The sequence below is a fragment of the Montipora foliosa genome, chromosome 8, assembly GCF_036669935.1.
Source record: "Montipora foliosa isolate CH-2021 chromosome 8, ASM3666993v2, whole genome shotgun sequence".
Classification (NCBI taxonomy): domain Eukaryota; kingdom Metazoa; phylum Cnidaria; class Anthozoa; order Scleractinia; family Acroporidae; genus Montipora; species Montipora foliosa.
The window spans coordinates 48,066,896-48,079,395 of record NC_090876.1 but is presented as its reverse complement, the minus strand read 5'-3'; the positions used below and the strand labels follow the sequence as shown (position 1 = coordinate 48,079,395).

The 12,500-nt window shown below is 38.6% G+C and overlaps 1 protein-coding gene across 5 annotated transcripts in view; it reads right to left on the bottom strand.

The window, feature by feature from the left end:
- Positions 1–12,500, bottom strand: part of LOC138012669 (chordin-like protein 2) — a 53,116-nt gene that overhangs the window by 17,216 nt on the left and 23,400 nt on the right. For 3 of the 5 annotated variants that reach the window (XM_068859504.1, XM_068859499.1, XM_068859502.1), the window contains exon 7: positions 11,115–11,256. The exons of the other annotated variants lie outside the window; for them this stretch is intronic. The gene's annotated coding sequence lies outside the window, so the exon portion shown is untranslated. Of the gene's footprint in view, positions 1–11,114; positions 11,257–12,500 lie in introns of those variants that run through there. 5 annotated transcript variants of the gene reach the window in all.

Here is a 12,500-nt window from a genome sequence, read left to right as displayed (position 1 = left end):
ACTGCTTGATTGAACACTAAACAAACTGATCCCCCACTTGCCAAATTGTGCTGTGCGATATCAGTATTTCTTGTGTCTGACACAGTTAAAAGTATCTGTAAAGTATTAAGCACAGAGAAAAAACAACATTCAAAAGAAAATATAATGCAACCCGCTTACTTTCTGACCACTCGTGGTGCTTGATTTATCGACGATCTTAGTAATCCCAGAGAATTTAAGCAAAACAAGAAAGTAAAAAGCACGTATCATTCGAAAAAATAGCAACAATCCTTCTGACTTACCAACTTTACACTGTTCAAATCTCCTTCGAACAGGTGAAAGGATGCCCTCCTAAGGTAGTTGATAGATCATGTCCACAGCATCACAAACTTGTAATTTTCTTTTTCTGGCACTCCCTATTTTCTTAGTAGTGCAAACGTGTGTCGATCGGCAGAATTATGCTGCTTGTACCTTCAGGAGTATTTGATAGTGATACCATATCTGGACCGCTTTTCGGAATCCCAGGCGGCAAGTAACCGTGTTGAGCTTTTTTGAACACTAGTACTGGCTTCCCTAGCTTTAAATTGCCGAAGAACGTTCGGTGTTATTGACTTTCTTGAGTTGGGCCTTGAAGTTTCCTGCGCTCGTACACTCGGAGAATGCATCGATAGATTTTTGTTCCCATTTCCACACCTCACATTTATGATTTCTTCCCCTTGCTTGGATTTATTGCAGAAATCTATAACCGGTCCCAAATGGACCGCTAATTTCTCTTTTATAATTATACCAAGAACGACTTAATTGCCAGTGGAACTATTCCGAAGTAAACTGAACCAAGACGTTGCGTTTAAAATTTCGATAACTTGAACGTGAACGGGAAACTGACTAACGGATGAACTGTTTCATCAGTTGATGATCTGACATTTTATCCTGAAATGCTTAATATTCATGATTCGTTAAATCATCTTTGTGGTAACGGATTAATTTACCCCTGACAAAGCTGTGAAACATAACTGAAATTCCGATATGTTATTTCCGGAATATGTACAGTATTCCTTTTTGTTTTCGGACCTCTTCTTTTAAAACGATAGTTGTTTACAGATTAAAACAAGTCATAACGTAGCCGTTTCTAAGACTGTTAATACAAAAGCCGTGTCACGGTAAGACTGCTTACAAACGCCGTTTGTAAGACGGCTTATAAACGCCGTCTGTAAGACTGCTTACAAACGCCGTGTATAAGACTGCTTATAAACGCTGTTTGTAAGATAGCTTATAAAGGCCGTGTGTAAAGACGGCTTAAAAACGCCGTCTGTAAGACTGCTTATGAATGCCGTCGGTAAGACTGCTTACAAACTCCGTTTCTAAGACTGCTCACAAACCCTGTGTGAAAGACTGCTTACAATCGCCGTTTGTAACACTGCTTTCAAGCGCCGTGTGTAAGAGTGCTTTTAAACGAATTATGTTAGAGAATGGGCGTGTGTAAGAACGCCTCGTGCCATAAATGTGCGTGTAACGTGACACTCTTAAAAGCGCCTTATGCAACCCGAGACTCTTACAAATGCCATGTGTATCTGTGTAATCGAAGAGGTCTTACAAACGCCTAGCCTCCTTCGCAGCCGTCGTCCGAGCCTAAAAACGGCTGCGAAGGAGGCTAACAAACGCCTTGCGTAAGTTACATTTAAAACGGCCCTCTGTATAGAAACTCTTAAAGCCACGCAGTGTGTAAGAAGTCAAAATCCTATTGTGGGTTTTACTTTGCTTAACCACTATACATACAACTGAGTTAACATTGCAGAGATATTGTTACTCATGCGCAGTAAGCGCATGAGGTATAAAATGCCCTCCGTTTCTTGTTTTCCGTGTTACATTAGTGCATGTAAATTTATGCTTGCATATATTTACATACATGACTGTAACTTTACGTGGGGCGGGGGATAGGGGATTATTCAAAACAATTAATAGCTGCTAAAAATGTATTGTTGAGTCAGAAAAATTAATAGAAAGACTTGAAAAGAAGTATTAGAGTCTTAAAATGTATGTATGCTTGGAATATCAGTCCATTTTGCATGACAAAATAAACAGTGCGTGTTTGAAGAAATCAACCATCCCTGTCACGACAATCCCGGGAGAAAATGTTTTGGCGAGCGAAGCGTGATTTTTCGGTCGCGAATCTACACGAGACGAAGGACTTTTGAAAGTCTAGCCCTTAAGATGTGTCATTTTCTCTTGGATGTGCATGGTCGCGCCCGAATCATCGCATCTTGACTGTTCAAACTTTGTGATCGTAGTCGCGGTCGTACGGCCCGGGTCGTACGGATAAAGCTGTTAAAATAAATCTTTTTTGATTGTGGAGCCAAAGGTAAGTTGTTGACATTAAAGGAATTTAGAGGATGCTTCAGGGGGAAATTCTGGTTTTCTGTCTTACTTTTGTTTTACTTAGAGGCCATTTTTTTGCCAGTATTGAAAAGTCTGGTTCACATTTATGAAATGTAACAAATTAATCATCTGTGGCTTTATAAAGATCTGTTTGTATCGCTTTTACATTCGTGAGTTAATTCGACTGGCAAATGACGTACAAACAACCCAGGACCAGGAATTGTTGATCCAACTAAAACTATTGCCGCACCATACAGTCAAGGTAATGTTGAAGTATTTGGTACGGCAAATGCAGGCACACAACGTGTGGCAATGTCTCTGTCGGCACTTGTTTAAAATTTCAGGAATCCAATAACCTCTTCAGCTGACTTGGTTCAAATTATAAACATTGGGAATAATATGTATTCAGCTTTGTCACAATCATGCAAACAGGGATTCCTATTTTTGACAGATTTGCCTGTTATGGTTAACTTAAGCTACATTAATTATCAGTTGACATACAGTGATAGTTATAGTGGTTTGCTAAATAGTGCACTTCCTATAATTTCAGACTTTCCTTATGTTATATCAATGTTAGCTGCCTTTGATTCTTTGCTCATGGATAATTCTCATGCATATATTTTAACACTTGAACTTTACACAGTAGCAATATACTGTCTGCCTAATGGGAGGTGTAAAATATTTTACTCTCATGGCAGAGATTTGTTAGGTATGGGACCTATTTGCAACATGTACTTCAATTCAAATAGATTCATTAATGAATTTGATACAACATTTTCAGAATATATGTGCACAAACATCTGTTCCTTATGAGATTAAAATGTGTTAACATTATTAAAATGTAAAGCAACAATGGAAGCATTGTTCATTCATTATATGTTCGAAACCAACATTTTAGAGCCTAGGAGCACTTAAATGATGTTTATCTTTGTTCTTGCAAAGAATGTTCTGCTGTGCCATTTTATTCTATTTGTTTTTCCACCTCAAAAGTCTCATAACTATTGCACCTCTCAAACAGTTGATAGTATCATTGAGAATGGTAGAGCAATTTATCAAAAATGTTACTCCAGCAAAATATGTTTATATTTCTGATTTTCTAAAGAAATTAGACGTAGGCCGCTGGCCATGTAAAAGTTATTCATAGAGCAAGATGTCAGGGAAATTTATCTTGTAATGTGGTCCCAGTAAACAACAACTTATAACTGCCATTTTGGATCATATAGGAAAGCAGCACAAGCTTTTTGATGTGAATTTCTCGCTACCGCATTAGTTGTGTCAGGGGCACCCAACGTCAATTTTCGGAAAATATCTGTTCGGAAGACGATTTGAGATCTAGAATTTTCGGAACATTTGTTCTAAAATTTCTTGCTTGCCTGCCTGTCCTAGGATTTTCGAACATCTAAAAAATGTAATTATTGCCCATTTTTAACGGATTTTTACCCTTAAAAGGTCACCTAGAATTTTCGGGAGCCCTTTTCTGGCTGAAATTTTCGAAATGGTATGTTTTGATCCCTATAATTTTCGGATCACTAGACTTTCAGCTAGGAAATCCGAACAGATAAAAACAATTTAGGGGGTAAAAATATGCCTATATCTACCGTTTAAACACCAAAATACGTTTAACAATGCTATGTTTAAGTGGTTTTGAACTATATTCTCGCTGGGTGCCCCTGTTGTGTTTTCCAGTGGTATGCAAAGCAAAAGGTGAGTTACCACGTTTTTGTATACAATGGTTCTGAACCAAAAAATGTAACAAAAGTAGTTTCAAATGTAGATTCTGTTATTGATCGCTTTTGCTCTATTATTCAAAGTAAATTTAATTGTTTTGAAACAAACTGTGAGGTTGTATTTCTTAGATGTTTATGTGAATTATCAAATCTAGAAAGGAAACAAACAATAAGAAAGCATAAATCTACTTCAGAAATTGCAGCAAACTGGAAGAAAGAGGAGAGAAATTTATCAGCCCAATGGACCCAGAGAAAAAAATAAGAACTTCCTTCAAATTGTTTTGAAAAGTACAGGTCTATGGACCCATCCAAAAAACACTCTTTCAAATAAAGATGAAAAGTATAGGTCAATAACTCAGGCGATAAAGAGCAACTTCTCTCAAATAGATTCTTGTACCACCTATATACCTTTTTTGTGGTGTACAATAAAGTTATTATTATTATTCTTGGTTCTCCAAGAAGTTACGGGGGAAGTGCTGCCGAGGGGAGCCAACAAGGCCTCTGACGCGCGGCTGGATATCCGTGCGCGGGGCTTCTGAGCGAGAGAACAGTCTGTGTTCTTTGATGTTAGGGTATGCCACCCTAACGCAGACTCGTACAAGAATCTCACCCCTGAGCAGATTTACAAGTTTCACGAGAATCATAAAAAGCGCCTTTACTCGTCTAGAGTTCTTGAGGTAGAACGGGGCACGTTTACACCATTGGTTTTTACCACTTCTGGAGGCATGTCTAACGAATGTCAACGTTACCATAGCCGTCTTGCTGAGCCATCGGCAGTGAAGAAACAGGAGAGTTACGCTTCCACTATCGCATGGATTAGGACTCGAGTCTCATTTGCCATTTTGAGGTCTGCATTGGTTTGCCTGCGAGGCTCGCGTTCTAGGAGGAGAACTATCCCAAATATACAGGAGACTGATCTAGAACTAGAAGTCTCGGTCGCATGTAGATAGTTTTTGTTCTTCTGTAAATAGCGTTATCCTCTGACACTGAGTTTATGGCAAAGAGCGTCTTAACATTCTTTAATATTGATTTATAATTTTTCTTTCCTTTATTTTATCAAATCTATAATACTAAGAGTTGTTTAAATTTATTTTATTATTTTTTTTTTATTAATACATATGTTCATAGGAAACGAGAATTTTTTTTAAAAATAACTATTATTGCATTTATTAGAATTAGTATTAGTATTTGTATCTCTATAAGCCTAATACTTGTTTTAGAGTTCTTTATTTGGTTTTTTCAGTGTGTGTATTTTTACTGATAATTTGAAATAAAATTAAAATTTATTATTATTATTATTATTATTATTATTATTAAACCGTCAACAAAAATACAAATAACCTGGCAGCGCATGAGTATAGGCTACTTAAAAGCCTCTTGTTATACAGTGATCATGCATGACACGATTTTCAAGGAAGTGTTGTATAAAACCGAAAACGAAAGCAATTATTCCGAGAAATTGAAAAACCAAAACCGTTCATTTGACTTTTCGTTTTTCTTTTCATTGCTAAAATATGCTAAGATTCAAAGTTACTTTTGTGGCATGAATCCCAAGCCATTGCGGTAACAAATTCCAACACGTACACGGACCATTAATTTAATGGGTGTCAGTGAAGGGTCACTACGGTGTGTGAACAATCGTGATATCGATTTCCAACATAAAACGGGTAAAAGAAAGGAAAACAAATCCTGTTTCGTATTTTCCAACAATTCTCGATAATAATTGGCCCTTTTATTCAACGAAGACTATAGCTTGCGAACAGGCTCTCGGTGGTTGGAGGTACATGAAGGGCCTTTGTTGTCAGCTGCGGTTTCACAGTTAGAGGCCACGTCGTCCTAATCTAACAACAGCTATCGCTGTTTCACAAATATAGATTTTTAAAGACTAAAAACAGTGAGGATAAAATTTGTTCCACCAAAAGAGCAGACAGAAAAGTATAAAATAGAAAAAAAAAAAGAGCTTATCTGCTGAATACTCCGCCACTTATTTGCATAATAATATCTATTGTATTCTGACTCGTTGTGAAAGTCGCTAATAGTAATGAAGTCGGAAAGAAGATTCAAGTTTTTCATCAAATAGAGTCATGTTTTAAAGCTGAATTTGTTTTTTCTATTATTTTACAGATGCGCGCGGAGCCAGGAGAGGTGATTCATTCATTCCCTTTAATTGGATAAAGAATTGGACTGAGAATTGTTTGTTGGAATTTTTTTTATAACCACTAAACAAAAAGTGTGCAATAAACCATAATACTACCCTTTACTAAAAACTTTCCTATCTCCTTTGCTCCGGGATTTTTAATGGGTGCTTTGTTTTTGAAGGAATCAACTACGCGGTATTAATAGCGCTTGTCGACTTCGTCCCAAGAGTCTTTAAATCATGGATTGATGTGGGCGGAACATTCTTTTACTTTGACAGATCACGTGTTTCCGCGTTAAGGGCTTTTGTACTGCTATACCCTTTCCATCATTCACGACGAATTTAAAGTACGTTTTATGAACTATTTACTGTACATGTATGTGTGTGCGGTACATTTTTTCGACCCGGGTTTTTACACCCCATACCTCCTAGATAAATAGGAAGACGTGGCCACTGACTGTGAAACCGCATCTGACAACATCTTTTCGCCTTTGTTTAGCCTGCGCATCCAAGCAATCGAGCATGCTCTTCATGTACCTAGAACCACCGGGAGCCTGCTCGCAGGCTAGTCTTTGTAGAATAAAACTGTCAACAACCGTTTGTCAATTGTTGCAAAAAAAGAATCACGGTTTTTTTCCTTTCCTCCGCTCTTTGTACATTGGAAATCGATCAAGTTGTCGACACAACCTAGTCACCTCTTTACTGACACCCATTGAATTAATTGCATTAACGGTGGAACATTCCTGCACTTTGACAGAACCGAAATAGTAGCATAGCTTCCTTTTCAAAGAACTCCCGCAACAGAGAGGGCAAAGAAATGTAATACACTTTGTCAAACTCTTACTGCGAAAGTCGGAGATCGTGAACACTGGTATGATTATTTATAGTATCCTGTTGTGGGTTTTAATTTGCTTAATCACTAAGGCCAAGTCATCCCAATCTGATAAAAAAAACCGATTGCTCTTTCACAAATATAGACTTTTAAAGGCTAAAAACTATAAGGATAATTTGTTCCATCAAAAGAGCAGACAGAAAAGTATAAAATGGAAAAAAATTTGAGCTTATCTGCTGAATACTCCGCCATTTATTTGCATCATAATAATAATAACATCTATGGTATTCTGACTCGTTCTGAAAGTCGCTTATAGTAATGAAGTCGCCAGGCCAGGAGCTATTTCCTTTAATTGGATAAAGAATTGGTCTGAGAATTGTTTGTTGGGTTTTTTTCATGACCACTAAACAAAAAGTGTGCAACAAACCATAATACTACCCTATACTAAAAACCTACCTGTCTCCTTTGCTCCGGGATTTTTAATGGGTGCTTTGTTTTTGAAGGAATCAACTACGCGGTATTAATAGCGCTTGTCGACTTCATCCCAAGAGTCTTTAAATCATGATGTGGGCGGAACATTCTTTTACTTTGACAGATCACGTGTTTCCGAGTTAAGGGCTTCTGTACGGCTATACCTAGACTTGCCACAAGTCGACCTCACGATAATCCCAGGAGAAAATGTTTCGGCGAGCGAATCGTGATTTTTCGTACGCGAAGTGGATGAGCGAGCGACGAAGTCGCGAGAGGTCGACTTGTCTCGCTTGCAAGGTTTTCATTTGCGTCTCGCGCCAAAAAGGGGATGACGTCATTCGCAAGCCCTGAACTTAATGGCGCAATCCGACGAAACAGTCGAACATGTTTGTTTCTACGAAATCGAAAGAGGAAATTTGTTGACTTTGTGCTAAAGGTATCAGAAACAAAGATGAAATAAAACGAAAGCTTATTTCAATCTCGAGTCGCCGCTTGGAAAGGAGATCTCCAGTGGTATTTTTTGGACCAACACTTGTGCCGTGATTTGTGCTGAGAGAAACGAAAGACTAATTCGAAAGATTAGCAAGTAAGGGAAAGCTTCGAATCGGCAAGAAAGTCAATTGATTTCACTCATGAAAGATCAGGTAAGCTTCAGGTGTAGGAGACGTACTAGACCGAAATTAAAAGATACATCTTACCATTTAGCGATGCTATGACTCTCGTCGATGAATACGCATGCATTTTAAACTTTTTTGTTCCATTGGACGAAAAATGTGTCGATAGTCGTTGAGAATCGCCTCGGGACTTCCAAACACCAGTTTATACTTAAGATTTTAAATGTGTTGTCTCCTACATAGCGACCGGCTAGAGACCAAATCTTTCGTGAGTGTAATCAGTGGAAGAATTACGAAGGCGATAGCATGCCACCCGCCCCAAGTAAACGACCAAAAGCCTACGGGACTAGTTCAAAGGTCAGACTTTCCCAGCTCCGGTTGGAGAAGACAAACAGATCTATGCAAGAAAGATATTCTTGAATTATTTTCCTGTGATGGTCGCGCAATCGGAATATCTAGCATGTTTGAAAATCACGCTTCACTGCTTGTGGCAAATTTTGATTGACAACTCTATCCCCTGGGGTCCACGAGGACTACTCTGATTGGCCTAGCTCAGCGACCCGTTTTTGGGTCGCTAAATTGGCGCCAATCAAGTATGAAAAGTCCTTCGTTCCGCGCGTATCTAGACGAAGGACTTTTCGAAAGTCTAGGCTATACCCTCTCCATCATTCACGACGAATTTAAAGTACGTTTTATCAACGATTTACTGTACATGTATGTGTGCACGACTCCCTTGTACGTGGTCTAGTTTATGTTGCCTTTGTTATAGTTTTGCTCTCGATCTTGAGTACATATTTGAATGGACGCCTCTTTTAGGCGGTTCCTGTAGAATTCATTTAGCAATGGTTTTTGCCCTATGAGGCTTTACATTTGAATCTATATACTGCTGTGTGATACGTTTTCTTCCAAGAAAATAGTTGGTCTCGAAAATAACGTTTTTTTCATTTTGTATTTGAACGCCTGTTACATTTTGCCCTGTATCAGTGAGATAGCTGGCTTTTCATAGGCTTTGTTTGCATTTTTCTTTTGCGTTTCTTAGCAGATCGTTATGCTCTTTGAAGTCGTTGTTTTCTTAAATTGTTTCACTCGTTCTTCTGACTGCTTCAGCGTGTTTTGGTTTGTGGCCATGGTCAGTAGCTATCCTCCTTGAACTTCTGGAGTTAAATCGAGAACTACAATGGAATTCTACTTTAATTTTTGTGGAAGTGGCAGGGGCACCCAACGTCAATTTGCGGAAAATATCTGTTCGGAAGACGATTTGAGATCTAGAATTTTCGGAACATTTGTTGTAAAATTTATTGCTTGCCTGCCTGTCCTAGGATTTTCGAACATCTAAAAAATGGTATAATTGCCCATTTTAAACGGACTTTAACCTCAAAAAGGTCACCTAGAACTTTCGGGAGCCTTTTTTCTGGCTAAAATTTTCGAAAACGTAAGTTTTGATCCCTAAAATTTTCGGACCACTAGACTTTCAGATAAAAATATGCCTATATCTACAGTTTAAGTACTAAAATAGGTTAAACGATGCTATGTTTAAGTGGTTTTGAACTATATTCTCGTTGGGTGCCCCTGAAGTGGAAGTAGCTTTAGTCTCTATTTACAACAGTTAGCATTCAATTAAACTATTGACTTGGCAATAAACTTTAACGGGAAGTCATTTCCAAGTATTTTAGCGGTCCTCTGTACAACGACGACGTGAAATCACCAAATTTGAGGTTTTGACGACAACGTAAGCATCAACAGAGAATCTTTCATTCTCTATTTTAAATCTGATACCGCCGATACCAATTTATTTTTAGGATACTTCGCGCATCTTGTGGGACGTGAACAAGACTGAATGATCGCGAAAGACATTTATGACAGAGCCAAGTTATCTTTTGAGGTGACGTTTTCGTCGAACGTCGCCGTCGTAGATCTTAAACTCCCTAACGACGCGAATTGACCAAATTTCAGGTTGTGTACAGGACGCGAGAACATATTAACGAAACATTTTAAAATTCCCTCCCCAAACAACCACACCGTTCATGCTAGTTTTATTCCTGCAATGATGATACACACTTTCCGTTCCGAACGAATTGGAGTCATAACGTAGTTATTACAACGACGGGAAATAATATTTTAAGAAAACGTTCTCGTTGGCGTCGTCGTCGCCCTTGCGTAAGCTCCCTTTTAAAGATCTACGACGGCGACATCTTCGAAAACGTTTCCTCAAAATATAACTTTGCAACATCGTAAGTCTTGCGTGATTATTCCATCTGGTTCAGGGCCGTTTATACGAGAGAAAATAAGCCGCGGCTAACTCTGGCCGCGGCTTGCGTAAGCCGCGAAAGGAACTATTTATACGAGTATAAACTCCCCGACCAGGATAAGCCGCGGCTTGAGAAAGCCGTGAACGTAGATTTTGTACCATTTATACGGGGTGTTCGCGGCTTACGTAAGCCGCGGCCAGAGTTAGCCGCGGCTTATTTTCTCTCGTATAAACGGCCCTAAATGTGGGCGAAGGGTTTCAGAGTAAAAATTGACCAAATGCAAAAATAGCCGCCAACAAATTATTCTTTTGTCTTTGTGTTAATTAGCCTAACTAGCCTCGTTTTACAGCCCAAATTCTTTCCAATTTTACGCGTGTGAACGAGGCTAGTTAGGCTAATTAACACAAAGACAAAAGAATAATTTGCTGTCGGTCATTTTTGCATTCGGTCAATAGAGAATGAAAGATTCACTTTTGTAAGCTCGCGTTGTCGGCAAAACCTCAAATTTGGTGATTTCTCGACGTTAATGTGAAGAGTACCGCAAAAATATCAGCAAAGGTCCGTGCCGCACGTGCAGCGCCGCGTTTATTTGTGCTCTTTTAACCAATCGATATCATTGTTTTGTAGCGTTTTCCTTAACGACCGCTTCGTAGATCTTAAAGTCTCTAATAAGAGTTCAGAAATGGAAAAAAACCATATCGTACTTTAAAAAAATTACTGAAGCACTCATTTTTTTAATCCCAAATTTATTCAACGAATGCAGTGTGGTCAAAGCTACAGCTTAACTATTTATTGTTCACATTCCCTTTCTTCTCATGCTATTTGATTATGACGTCCAAGGAACTTGGCAAAAAATTTACATGACGACCGCCTGTGAAAAGAATAACATACTTAGTACTCTATGGATATCCATCCCCGCCAAAATCCAAAGTTTTTATTCTTAAATGCAAACCTTCAATTCAAGCATTCTATCTTGCAATTTAAACTCGCAATTATAAATTCAAACATTCAATTCGTCAACATGAATCAAACAATCAATTCAGAATTGAATGTTTGATTGACGAATTGAATGTTTGAATTGCCGAATTGAATGTTTAAATGACGAAATGAATGTTTCAGTTGCCGAATTGAATATTTGAATTGCCGAACTGAAAGTCTGAATTGCCGAATTGAATGTTTGAATTGACCAACTCAATGTTTTGAATTGACCAATTGAATGTTTGAATAGACAAATCGAATAAACAAAAGAACAAAGCGAACATAACAATACCTAATCAACAAGGCATAATCAGAATAACACTGGCTCTTTTTTCTTCCGCCATTTTGGTCCGGTCAATATGAAAGTCCACCCAAGGTTTGGGTTTAAGAAAAGTAAGTTTGAATTTTTGGCGGGGATGGATACCCATAGTGCTCAGGAGTCGTACTTTTTATTCACGTCCGGTTAGCGCCTACGTTTATTCCGAAAAACAACAACAACAACGAAAATGTTAACTGAATGAAGAAAATCAGAAGTGATCCTTGCTCTTATCTGAACAATTTTATAAGCACCTGAAGAATTCAGGTGGCTTTAACAGGAATCGAAACTATGACCTCTGGGATACCGGTGCAATACTCTACAAACTGAGCTATGAAGCCTCACAGTTGGGAGCAGCAGGTGAATGAAGAGAACCGATCACATGAATGGCCCGGTTTTCATAAACGCTAGTCACGTCATTCAGTTGTCTTATCGAGAGACCTCGATTCTTTCACTCAGTACAAAAAAACATAACGATCTCTGGAGAGAGATCAGAGAGATGTCGACGAAATTTGCGCAGTCGTACTGAAGTCCATTTTTGTCACCCGTTGGCAAAACACAATCGAGACGTCACAGAAGGGCCTAATGATGTCCGTGATTGGTGGACTTTCTGTGCTACTATCGTGACCTCTTTATGACGTATCTTTGTGCTTTCGGGGAAAAAAAGAGGGATTTTTTACAACGCTGGAGGAGAAGGACTTGAGAAGTGGACTTTCTGGATTTGCCACGATTTGTACCTATTACGGTGAAACCTCTATTAAGCGGCCACCCTCGGGGTAATTAACGCATTAACAGTTAGTGGCCGCTTAATGGAGGCTAGC